Genomic DNA, 12,751 nt, shown 5'->3' on the forward strand with positions numbered 1-12,751 from the left:
CGGCATGGCTGCAGTGCGAGGGCCTGTTGCAGTGACGTCGAGGCACCCATCGACAGGACTTGTGATGCGAAGTCCATGGATGCATTGTACGGTCGGGGCAATGCATCGGTTCCAAGGAGCTGCAGGGCTGTGTTGCGGAGTCAAGTATCATCATAATGTGGGCTGTGGCGACAACGCGGGTCTTTCGGACAGGTCCAATCTACGCAGCAGCGAGAATGAGTTATTTCTGCTTGGGTTTGCACCGCGCAGCAGAGGTGATGAGTTGGCTCCACTGCATGCACAGAGGCTGGCAAATCACCTTAAGCCCAACTCCGAGGGTCCAGGACTGGAGTCCCAGATGGTAAGGTCCATGTGCACTGCAAGTTTGTTGGAAGCCTGTTATGTCCCTGTGGCTTTAGAGGCCAGCCTACTAGCCTGTGGAATTATTCTGGGTTCTGGGTTCAAGTGATGCAGGTCCATTCCTTCTCACTCAGGCAAGAGTGCAGCAGGCAACAGGTCAGCACAGTGTAGCAGCAGTGCCTTCAGCACAGTAGTCCTTCTGTTTAGCAGAGTATCCACAGGTCCAGTGTACTGAAGTGGTGGTGGTGTCTAAGGTCCTTCTTTTATACACATTTGTGTTTTTGAAGTTGGAAGAAACTTCTAGAGGCATGCCTTAGAAGTGCACAGATTCCCTGCCCTGGCTCCAGAATAAATACAGGGGTAATGCAGGCCTCCAGCCTCCTGCCCTCTAGCACGATCCCACCTACAGGAAGTTGGTCGTAAGAACAACCTCCGGGGCATTACCTACAGGTGTTTACGATTAAAACGCTAACCGGGCGACGGTAACACTAATTAACGCGGCTACTTAAAGGCACACCCCGCGCCGTCCCAGTGTTCGACGGAGCCGCGGGGAGGCATGACACAGTGAAGCAGTGTCCTTGGAGTTGTAAGTACGGCATAGCCGATCAACAGCAACAGGTTATGTAAAAACAAGACCTATGGTCTTTAGAAACTCGTAGCAAGCAGCTTTCCATTCTTTGTTTTCCAGAGTGTGACTATACGCACCCTTCCCACCCGTTTAAAGGCTCATGGAGCATTTCCATAGGGAACAAGTAGGTTGACAACCTTTATACCACTAATACCTTACCCTTGGCACTATACCTTTTTATAAAATACTATTTGTTTCTTAGGATGGACTTACCATCTCTTGGACTTGCTGATACTAGTCCTATATACCAGTCCTGGATATAGAGTGTGATTTATGTTCAATGTGTGTTTGTATTGTCCTTTTTTAGGTCTCGCGAGCCAAAGGCTCGAAGAGACATTTTGAATATGGGCTTCAAAAAGTGCTACCAGGCCAGCCTAGAGCTACAGTGCATGTGCGCGGGCGCGCGCCTGCACTGCTTACTTTCACTTTCTCGGCCGCTTTGATCGCGATCACGATCACTTTCACTTTCGCGGCTTTGCTGCGCAGACCCAGCCTCCTCTGCCGGCACACCCACTGTTTTCAGTGATTCACCTTCAACGCCACTTGTTGCTTCTTACTTTCCTACCCTTTCTCCTCTACCTTCCTCTCCTTTTAATCTGCCTTCACCGTATATCCTTTGCTCTCCTCCCTTCCTTCTTTACAACCTTCCTTACTTTTTTCATCCTTCCTTCATCCGCTTTCTCGTCTATGCCTTCCATTCTTAAAATGTACGCGGAGTCTGCGCAGTGTCTGCGGGGCTCATGCGCTTCGTCCTCTCCAGCATCAGAGCGGTCTGCTTCAGACGGAGAACGGCTCTCACCCTCTTTGTCCACCTCCATTATTGTGCGTGGTTTTTGACATCCGCGTCACCACCCATTTGGCGATTCCTTCATATTTATCCTTGGATATCCCTTGTTTCCCTTTGTGTGTTTTTTTTTTTGGTCAGTCCCCCCAGGGCACAAGCAGGCATCCACTTCTGTCTTTTTTGCTCCGATCAGCTGTCCTGACAGAAGTGGATGCCTGCTTGTGCCCCGGGGGAACTGACACCAAAAACCGTATTTGGTCAACTTTTTGATGAGGAACGGGGAAGGGGCCTTTCATTGCTGTTATGATGTATGTTACTTTATATTCTCTGAGAAGATTCGACATTTATTTCAGGGAATGCAGAGATTTTTTCGAGGAGAAGTGAGCAATAACAGCGCTCCTTGTCAGTCTGTAACTGGGCGTTCATTATGAAAGAATTTAGATTATCCAGTCGCGATTCTATCTTCTTCACGTTCTTTGCCAGGGACTGTAATATTACAATCTGAGAGTCCATTTAGTCAGCATGCACCATTGCCACCTAGCCCATGGTTGTTAGTGTGGTGTCAATGACCGACCACCAGTTCTGTATCTGTAAGTTCATGACTGGTGTGTCAAAGGTGGACTTTTCGTTGTTAACCACTGAGCCAGGGTTATCCACCCTATCTTTCTGTACCAAAGGGGCTTTGTTGCACCTGAGAGATTCTGAGTCCAAGCGGGATCTAGGCTCCTTCTGAGACCCTCAAGTGGGTGAGTGATGAGATTGTTAATTTTTCCGTTTCGTTGTTTTTAATTTATAACGTTCATGACCACTATTACTTGACTGGAGGCCTAGTGGGTCCGTTACCGATAACAATTCTTCATCTCTTATGTACGGTTCCTCAGGTCTAATGAAACTAAAGTCTGTGCCATTGTGTTTTGATTAGGATTGCACGCACACACACACAACCACACACACACAACCACACACACACACAACCACACACACACACCCCACACACACACACACACACAACCACAACACACAACCACACACACAGAGAACCACACACAAAACCACAAACACACACAAAACCACAAACACAACCACATACAACCACACACACAACCACACACACACACAATCACACACATACAACCACACACACACCCCACCACACAACCACACACACACAATAACACAAACACATAACCACACACACAATAACACAAACACAACCACACACAACCACAACACACAACCAACCACACACACAACCACACACACACACACAACCACACACACACACACAACCACACACACACACAACCACACAACCACACACAACCACACAACCACACACACACACACACCACTCACACACACAACCACAACCACCCACAACCACAACCACTCACACACACAACCACAACCACCCACAACCACCCACAACCACACACAAACCCCACAACCACACACAACCACACACAAACCCCACAACCACACACACAAACCCCACAACCACACACCCACAACCACACACACAAAACCATACACACACACAAACCCCACCACACAACCACACACACAAAACCATACACACACACAAACCCCACCACACAACCACACACACAATAACACAAACACATAACCACACACACAATAACACAAACACACACACAACCACAACACACACAACCACAACCCACCCCCCCCCACACCCACACACACAACCACAAGCACACACACACACAATAACACAAACACACAACCACACACAACCACAACTACACACACAACCACAACAGCACACAACCACACACACACACAGAACCACACACAAAACCACAAACACAACCACTTACAAACACACACAACCACACACACACACACCACCACACACAAACCCCACAGCCACACACACAAAACCACACACACAATAACACACACATAATCACACAAACACACACCCAACCACAACACACACCCAACCACAACACACAACCAACCACAACCACACTCAACCACACACACACAACCACACAAAACCACACACACACACACACCACCACACACACACACAACCACACACACACAACCACACACAACCACAAACACACACAACCACAATAACACAAACACACAACCACACACACACAATAACACAAACACACAACCACAAACACAAAACCACAAACACAACCACAACCACACACGACCACAACCACACACACCCAACCACACCCACACACAACCACACACACAAACACAACCACACACAATAACACAAACACACAACCACAATAACACAGAACCACACACACAACCACACACAAGCACACACAATAACAGAAACACACATCCACACACACAACCACAACTACACACGCAACCACAACACACACACTACTACACACACAATCACAACACCCACACACAGCCACACACACAACCACAAACCGTTTTCTGGCTGTCAGCATAAATACGCTGTCACCAAACACGATGAACACCTTGGGAAAGTTTGTGAAGTCACCCCCAACTTTGAAACCCCTTGTTGTAGCGGAGTGTGTGCTGTACACATGGCAATACCTTGACACAGCGGACTGTTGCAAGGAATGCTTTGAGCCTCGGAGGCTGACAGACCTCAGTCTGTGCATTAGTTCACCCCGTCTTGGCACTGCATAAAAACAGGATGCCCACTGTCCAACATGAAGTGAGACATTGTGATCGGGGCTGGAGATGCTGTTTAGCAATCTGCTTAGAACATTGTGTTTCATTTAGGGCATTAAACATAAAGGAGCACTGGCAATGCTGATAAAATGGATTTCATTTTGAGTAGTGACTAAAACTTTTTTAAAAGCCTGCTGTACTGAAACAAGCATTTGCAATGCAATAGGTCTCGCATTTGCAAAAGTTTCAGCTATTGACATTGTTCATGACAATGCCTTTTTAATCTATTTTATAAAACAAACACATAAATAAATGGCATTATCATTTACAATGCCAATAGCTAGTGTTGCATTATTATTAACAATGCCAACTGCTCACACTTTTATAATGCGAGACCTATTGCATTGCAAATGCTTGTTTTAATATATAGAAGGACATATCACCAATTTTTGACAACACAGAGTACGGATAAGGAATATATAATCACATATCAACTTTCCTGCAGGTCACCAGCAATTAAGATGGATGATGTATATGTCTTGCTTTTAATACAATGTTGTTTTTCCTTTCAGATCACAAAGTAGTATACCAATTTAGGTATTGTATTTTGTGCATGATTATTTTGCATTCTCATCACGTAGTAAATACTACTTGTACATACACTACTTTCTAGATATTTTGTAGACATTGCTCATTTCAATATATGTTGAGTGTAGAAGGGATCATCTTGGTCCTGAAGAAGAAGCCAGGGGATGGCTTCGAAACATGTAGACAGACATAGGAAGGACTGCTCATTTAGGCAATATAACACCAACTCCATTTCCTCACTTTTAATAATGCCAGCTCAAAGGAATATTAGAGTTTCTTAGTCCAAAGAGCCAGGCATCTTTTAATTTACTCTCTCATTCACTCCTGACCCTTCCACTCACATTCCTACACGACACATAGTCTCGTTTTTCAAAAATTGTGCTCCAACGTAGTCGTAGGTTGTAGCACGCCCCGTAACACACATGGGGGCCTATTAGGCCGCCACCCTAGTGGTGCAGGGACCGGCTGCCAGCGGTGCGGCGGTCCCGCACCAGCAATTAGGATGCCACCGCCACCGTGGCATCCTCTATTCCCAGCATTGTGGCGGGCGGTGCTCACAGCACCGCCCGCCACAATGCTGGGAATGCACGTTGTGCATTGTTATGCACAAGTTGACAGGCACCGCGCGGTGCCTGCCTTGTTGTCTGTAACAATGTAGGGGGGTACCCCCATGTGCACCCCCACCACCTCAATACCCTGGGGGCCCGCAACGGGCCCCCGTAAGCAAACTCCGCATGGCTTTCATTGTCGGGGTCTCCGCCAGGGAAAGCCCTGCACCGCTACCCATGCTAATATGGATGGTGGTGCCTAGCAGACACCGCCACCATCCCCAGCCCCTTTTGCGCCTGGTCGACTGGCGGAAAACCGGCGGACAGTCTTTCCGTGGTGGGGGGAAATGGGTGGTGGGTGGGGTATGATGTAGGGCGGATCGCTACCGCCCTACATAATAATAGACCCCTTAGTGTGGGAGAACATGGCTCCACATTTATCTGAGGGTGGATTTCTATGTTTTGAACCTAATGCCTTAGAAGTGCACAGATTCCCTGCCCTGGCTCCAGACTAACTACAGGGGTAAAGAAGCCCTTTGTGTGGCGACAGGACACAGCATCTTCATGTGTAAGTGAGGCTGGGTCCAGCTCCTCCCTCCCATCCTGCCAGGATTGCCCATCAATTCACACCTAAGCTCCCATTGTGTGTGTCTGTCTAGGGGAAATACACAAAGCCCAACTGCCAATTCCACCCAGTCATCTGACCAACGATAGGCTGCAGGCAACAAATGGCTAAAGCAAGAAAATGCCAACTGTCTCAAAGTGCCATTTTCAGGATGATAATTTTCAAATCTGACTTCACCATAAATTAGAATTTAGAATTAGCATTCCAGAGACACCAAACATGAACCAGTTATCACTTCTCACTTGGAAATTACTCTTATAATATATAATAAGGTAACTCCAATGTTGTCCTCTGGGAGAGATAGGCATTGCAGTAGAGAAAATTTATTTAAGAGTTTCTCACTACCAGGACATGTAAAACTTAAAAGTGCATGTCCAACCTGTTAAATACACTGCACTCTGCCTTTGGGTCTGTCAAAGGCTTACCTTAGGGGTGTCCTCTATGTATTAAAAAGGAGGATTTGGGCCTGGTAAGAGGTTAATATTGCCAGGTCGACATGACAGTTTAAACTGCACACACAGGCTCTGCACTAACAGGACTGAAATGTGTTTAAAGGGCTACTTAAGTGGGCGGCACAATCAGTGCTGCAGGCCCACTAGTAGCATTTAATTTACAGGCCCTCTGCAAATGCAGTGCCACTTAACTAGGACTTACTATAAATTAAATATGCCAATTGGGTATAAGCCAATCTAACATGTTTTAAGCAGTGAGTACAAGCACTGGTTATCAGTGGTAAGTGCACGGAGTCCTAAGGCCAACAAAAATGAATTCAGCAAAAAGCAGGAGGAAGGCAAACAGTTTGATGGTGAACCTGAAGAAAAGGTCAGGTCCAACAATATGTTTTCCCATTTATGTTCCAGACTTTTTGTCCATAGGTCAAATATTGTTTTCTTTAGACAAATCTCTCATGCCCCCTCCAAATCTGTTTGGGGTTTCTTTTCATTCACATCCATTTCGGGAATCCAAAACTGTCTGTGATAGGTGCAAATAAGTTGTTTTCATGATGGGAATGGGCTGAAAAAAGGTTTGTGAATGCCTACAAACTGAGGGCCCTGTATAACTTACTTGTGCCCATAGGAGCAGATTTATACCTACTTAATTTACACATGCTCAGGTTATACTGTGTGTTACTAAATTGATTTATAAATGCAAATGTAATTATATGAATTGCAAAAGTAAAATTTCAAATACAAATTACGGTTGGCACAATTTTCGGGATGTTCAAACCCCACATTCTCATGCTTGAGACTTATTTTTCCCTGCCACTGCCAGGAATAAATCTCAAACAGAAAATAAGGTAAGAAAGTGTTATGCAAAATTTTGTTAATACTCACAACATTGTGTGTGTAAATCAACTTTACAGTGTTTTACATCTTACTGTACAGATACGAATAAAGCGTGAATAAATTACTCTGCAAATGCAAATTCGTGTTTGGTGAATACAAACCAAAGATTCGTAAAACAAGCTATTTCAACACCTAAATTCAATTTATGTGCCAAAATGGGTTTGTCAATAGGGTATATAGCGAGGTATGTCTTGCATTTTGTTACAACTAGATTCTTGCTCCTAAATAATTTACAACTGGCTCGAGGGAGTGAATTATGACAACTACACAGTTGAATATGCGTCTTATATACCTATTCTATTTGAGATGCTCTGATATTGATAGACACACAGGGCCTTATTATGATGTCTGGCGGACGCCATATCTGTATGCGAACCGTCCAACCATTGGTCCGCGATTACGCATACCTGATTATGGTGCGGTCGCAAACTCCATTTCCCTTTAGGAGCTTGTGCTGCGGCCACAAACCGGCCATAGCACAAGCTCCCATAGACAAATGGGAGTTTGTATGAATTCCTGCATCATGTGTTAGGCACCTCATGGTGCCTGCTACACAGTGCAGGGATTCACAAACCAGAGGCCGCAGGGAGAAGGGGGCCCTGCTAGGGGCCCCCAAAGTCACTTTCTGACAGGCTTTCCCGGCATGGAAATCCTATTGAAAACCGGCATCGTAATCCCTATGGCGGAAACAGAGGGATTAAGTGCCAGTCTCTGACTGTCCGACGGGATCCTTAAACCCATCTGAATCCTGTCAGAATGACCGGCCGGTTTCACTTTTGACCACTTGCATCGTAACTTGGCAGTCGAAACTGAAACCTCGATGAGGCTCGGAAAGCCTCCGACCTGAGGTCAGAGGCTTTCCGAGTCTTATAGTAATTGGACCCACAGTATTGCACAGAGGTCTTTGGAACAATCTTTCTCTGTTATTGGCAGATTTAGTGACAGGGGAATGTCAAGGATAATATGTGGAATTGTCTAATTTCTAAGGTGTAGTTTAGGGCTTCAAATCCCCTGATATAAGAGTAGCCCAGGTAAAATTGCTGATAGATCAACTGAGAGTGTGCTCCATGCATAGGTTCAAGAACTCTAGTAACACCCAGGTCTACATTCTAGAAGGCCAATATTGATGGGCAGCAAAATCATGGTAGCCCTGTCCATAAATCCCTCTTTTATAACAAGACTGCAATGGGATTCATAAGCGGTGAGCGATGGGAGCAGAGTGTGATGATTTGGCATCATGGTGTTCCAGGGTGAATACTTATCTTCCCGTTCGCTGTTACTCAAAGACACCTACATTCTTGACTGGCTGCCTCTTCTACATCTTACATTTTATAAGGTGCCTAAAGTTGGGTTCCACCACGTTCACAACAGCATACAACAAGAATAGTGGGAAGTAAAAATTTAAATATAATCAATTGGTACACCATAATTATATAGTTTATGTAATATCTTTATCTTTATATTCAATGTGGTAATTTTGAAAAAAGAGACATATACACAATGAACATGACTTCCGTTTGGTAGCAATCGAGTAATCTCACATTGAAACAAATTTAACAAGAACAACCACTGAAGTTTGCCAAAATTTAATTTACAATGTAAATAATCTCCTATTGAAACAAATTTGACATGAACAAGCATTGAAGTTGCCAACACATGTTTCGCGGAAATACCAATTTGTTTTTTCAGAGTTAAAAGCAAGAAAAAGAAAAAAGAAATGTGATATGTGCATACAAATAATTGCTGGGGTCATAATTTCACATTTCTTGTAGAACATGGCAGAATAAAGGGAAAGCAAAGGGCATGAAGACAACATTTCAATACAATCTTTTTCGACTTTAAATAGCCTTGTGAAATCAGATCAGAGTGGTTTATCTCAAATTTATGGAGTGAATTAGAATTGGAATTAGAAAAATTAGAAAAATTCTCAACCCACACCATAAAAGGCATACCTACAAATCAAAATGATATTTTGATTGTATTTTACAAGGTCGTTTAAAGTAAAAAAACATTGGGGCATATCAGCAACAACCGGCGATAAGGCTAACGTGGATTTTTCTCGCTGAGATAGCGTGCTATTAGCAACGCTTATCTCAAAAGCGATAAAAATCCTCGCGCTAACTGCCTAACGTGAGATTATCGCTGGAAACCCAGTGATAATCTCACGAAATGTGGAGTTAGCTTGTTGATAGGGCCTCACAAACTTAGCCATGATATCCACCATCCATAGGATATCATGGCTAAGTCAGTCCTGAAGCAGTGGGGCTTGATGATAGGAGAAATGTCGCTTAGCGACATTTCTCCTGTCATGTCAGGTCAGGAACGCCCACTTTGCATCTCATTAGAAACCGTTAGCGTGACCTTGCTAATTAGGCGATACAATTATCGCCCCTTTTCGGCCGAAAACGGCCGCAAAAGCGGCGATAATTTTCTATTGCCGCGTTGTAGATATGCCCCAATGTCTTGAAATATTGTCTTCATGTCTTTTGCTTTCCCTTTATACTACCATGTTGTGCAGGAAATGTGAAATTATGAGCCTAATTGTTCTTGTGCATACATCTCGGGTTTTTTTTGTTTCTTGTTTTTAGCCCTGGAGAATTGGGTTGGTGTTTCGGTGAAACATATGTTGACAACTTCAGTGCTTGTTCTTGGCAAGTTTCTTTCAACAGGCCGATTGCAAATTGAATTTTGGCAAACTTTAATGCTTGTTCTTGTTTAGTTTGTTTCAATGCGAGATTACTAGGATTGTTACCAAACTGAAGTTATGTTCATTGTGTACATTTCTCTTTTTTTTTTTAAATACCACATTATCAATAGAGATAAAGATACTGCATGAACTATATATTTATGGTGTTCCATGTGTTTTTACTTAATTTTTAAATCTCCACTATTCTTGTTTATTTGTGTCAGTAGAATAGCTGACATTAGTGGGTGAGTGCGCACTGCCTTAACTCAGTTTATCCAGGTCCGTTTTCTTACATGTTCACAACAGTATTCTAATTCAAGACAAATCACACGCATTCAGGCAATCCAACACATGAAGACAGATTTCCAAAGACACATCCAGCAAGTGTCCGAAGATGCAGTTAAGTGGCCATTCCAGTACCAAGAGCCATCTGCGTCATCTATTGCCTTACACACATACCTACTTCGAGCAGTGACCACAAATACAGAGGCGAAGGAGGCAAAAGCAGCTTGGGGCATCCTTCCAGTCTCATCTCTCAAACACCAAAATGCATCATGGCAACTCGTTGAAGTTGACACGTTCAGCTAGCAGGTACCTACCTGCTCATACTACCGAGAGCACATCTTCAGAAGCTGAACCAGACTCTGGTTTCGATGTCGACCCAGCTCCGGTTGAATAATCCCCCTGGTCTACTGAAAGTGCGCCTGTGACATACCAATGGAAGATTGAGGCTACACAAATGCACATAACATATTAGCTAACTTAGAGAATCACTGAAATCACTAAATTCTCTTCTTTGGCTGCTAGTTCTTTGCACTGTCGGGTAAACTGCATCCACAAGATTATTTGTGAGCATCTGGATCCAAAGATATCAGCAGATAATGTGACTATGGATGACCAAAGCTGAGTAACCTTTGACCCTGGGCTATTGACAATGCAGTCAACCCTATATGTGGCTCTTGCATTCAGTTTCGATGGTCTTGTGTCAATGCTGGGCTGTTCTTTAAATGATGCTACAGTCAGAGCCAGGCAGAGCTTGAATCCTATTTCAGATTTTGTGTCCTTTGTGAGACAGGCCCTGATGCACTCCAGCCAGTGCACTCTGTCTTTGATCCACATCTCTGTTTGATCATGAAAATTGTCTTAATAGATGGATGGAAGAGTGAACCCTAGAGTCTAATGGAGGTGGTAATTTGCTGCATTAGGTCCCAGCACACACCAAGGGGATGTCAAATCAGGCCACATCTAAGACCTGCCCACATGAAACAGCTTAATGAGAATCATTCAGCCATCAGTGCAGGTGTCTCACAGGGACAGAACTTGAGCAAGCTCCATTTTTTGGTGTCAAAAACAGGAAAAGGTTGCTGTATTTTTTATGACCTTGTACACAGTGAGCATTCTATTTACAGCACTATTAAAAAATAGACTTTTTTCTGCATCTTGTCTTTTTCACATACAAATAGTGGGCCAGGTGACCGAGGGCCTGATTCACAAAGGTACTGTTTTACACTTTTATGTAAGTTTATCTTTTTGGTACTCACAAACTATGAGTTTAATTTTACTAATAGTAATTGTGTGCTGAGACTCCCCACTCGTGGCGGAGACTCAGAACATAAAAAAGGCAGGCCTGTCCCATCCATTCATGTGTGGAGGTCTCCACTCCGACTGCAGAATGTCCGCAGTGATAATATTAATAATAGTAAAATTAAACTCGTTATTTGTGAATACCAAAAAACAGTAAACTTACACAAAACCTTGTAAATCAGGCTCTATGTTTTCCCAGCTGTAAATTACAGGCATGATGGAGAAAATCAATAATGTGCTCAAACATATAGACCACATAATTCTCACCGGAAAGTATAAATGTAATTTATGCACATATGTTCTATATTATGCTTAATGTATGCTAAGAATGCCTCCATTACACACAGAGGTAACAAACAACGTTTCAGCACGTAATATTTGATGGGCAATTTAAGCAAATGTAAACGAACACAAAAAGCAAACAAAAAGGGAGAGACACCAAAATTGAGTATCACAATCTGTATTAGATGTTTAAGCGGAAAAGCATGAATTTTGGACAGCAATACTCTTTCTTCAAAAGATGTCATCACAAACGTGCACACGAAGGGGCAGATTTACAATAACTGGCGCATCCCTGCATATTAGCAGGGATGCGCCACTTATTTTGCGTGACTCAAAAACCCCCTTGCGCCACCATGGATGCACGGTTAGACAGATGCGTGATGCATCTGTCGCCGTAAGGGTGATGCAGTGCTGGAGATGTGTCGCAAGCGTGACGCAACTCCAGCACTGCTCAGGGGTGCCCTATACCTTATATGCTGCGTCACTCCTTACGCCTGCTTCATGCAGGCGTAAGGATCTGACGCTGCGGGGACGTAAAAGTGACTCAGTGAAATCTTGTGGATTTCTCTGCGTCACTTTTACGGGGCTTCCTTGCGAGGGAACGCCCACCCTGCATACATTATACCTGATGCAGGTATAATGTAGCGCAGGGCTTTACAACGTGATGCATCTCACTAGATGCGTCACGTTGTAAA

Source organism: Triturus cristatus, chromosome 9 (genome assembly GCF_964204655.1).
Source record: "Triturus cristatus chromosome 9, aTriCri1.1, whole genome shotgun sequence".
NCBI lineage: Eukaryota > Metazoa > Chordata > Amphibia > Caudata > Salamandridae > Triturus > Triturus cristatus.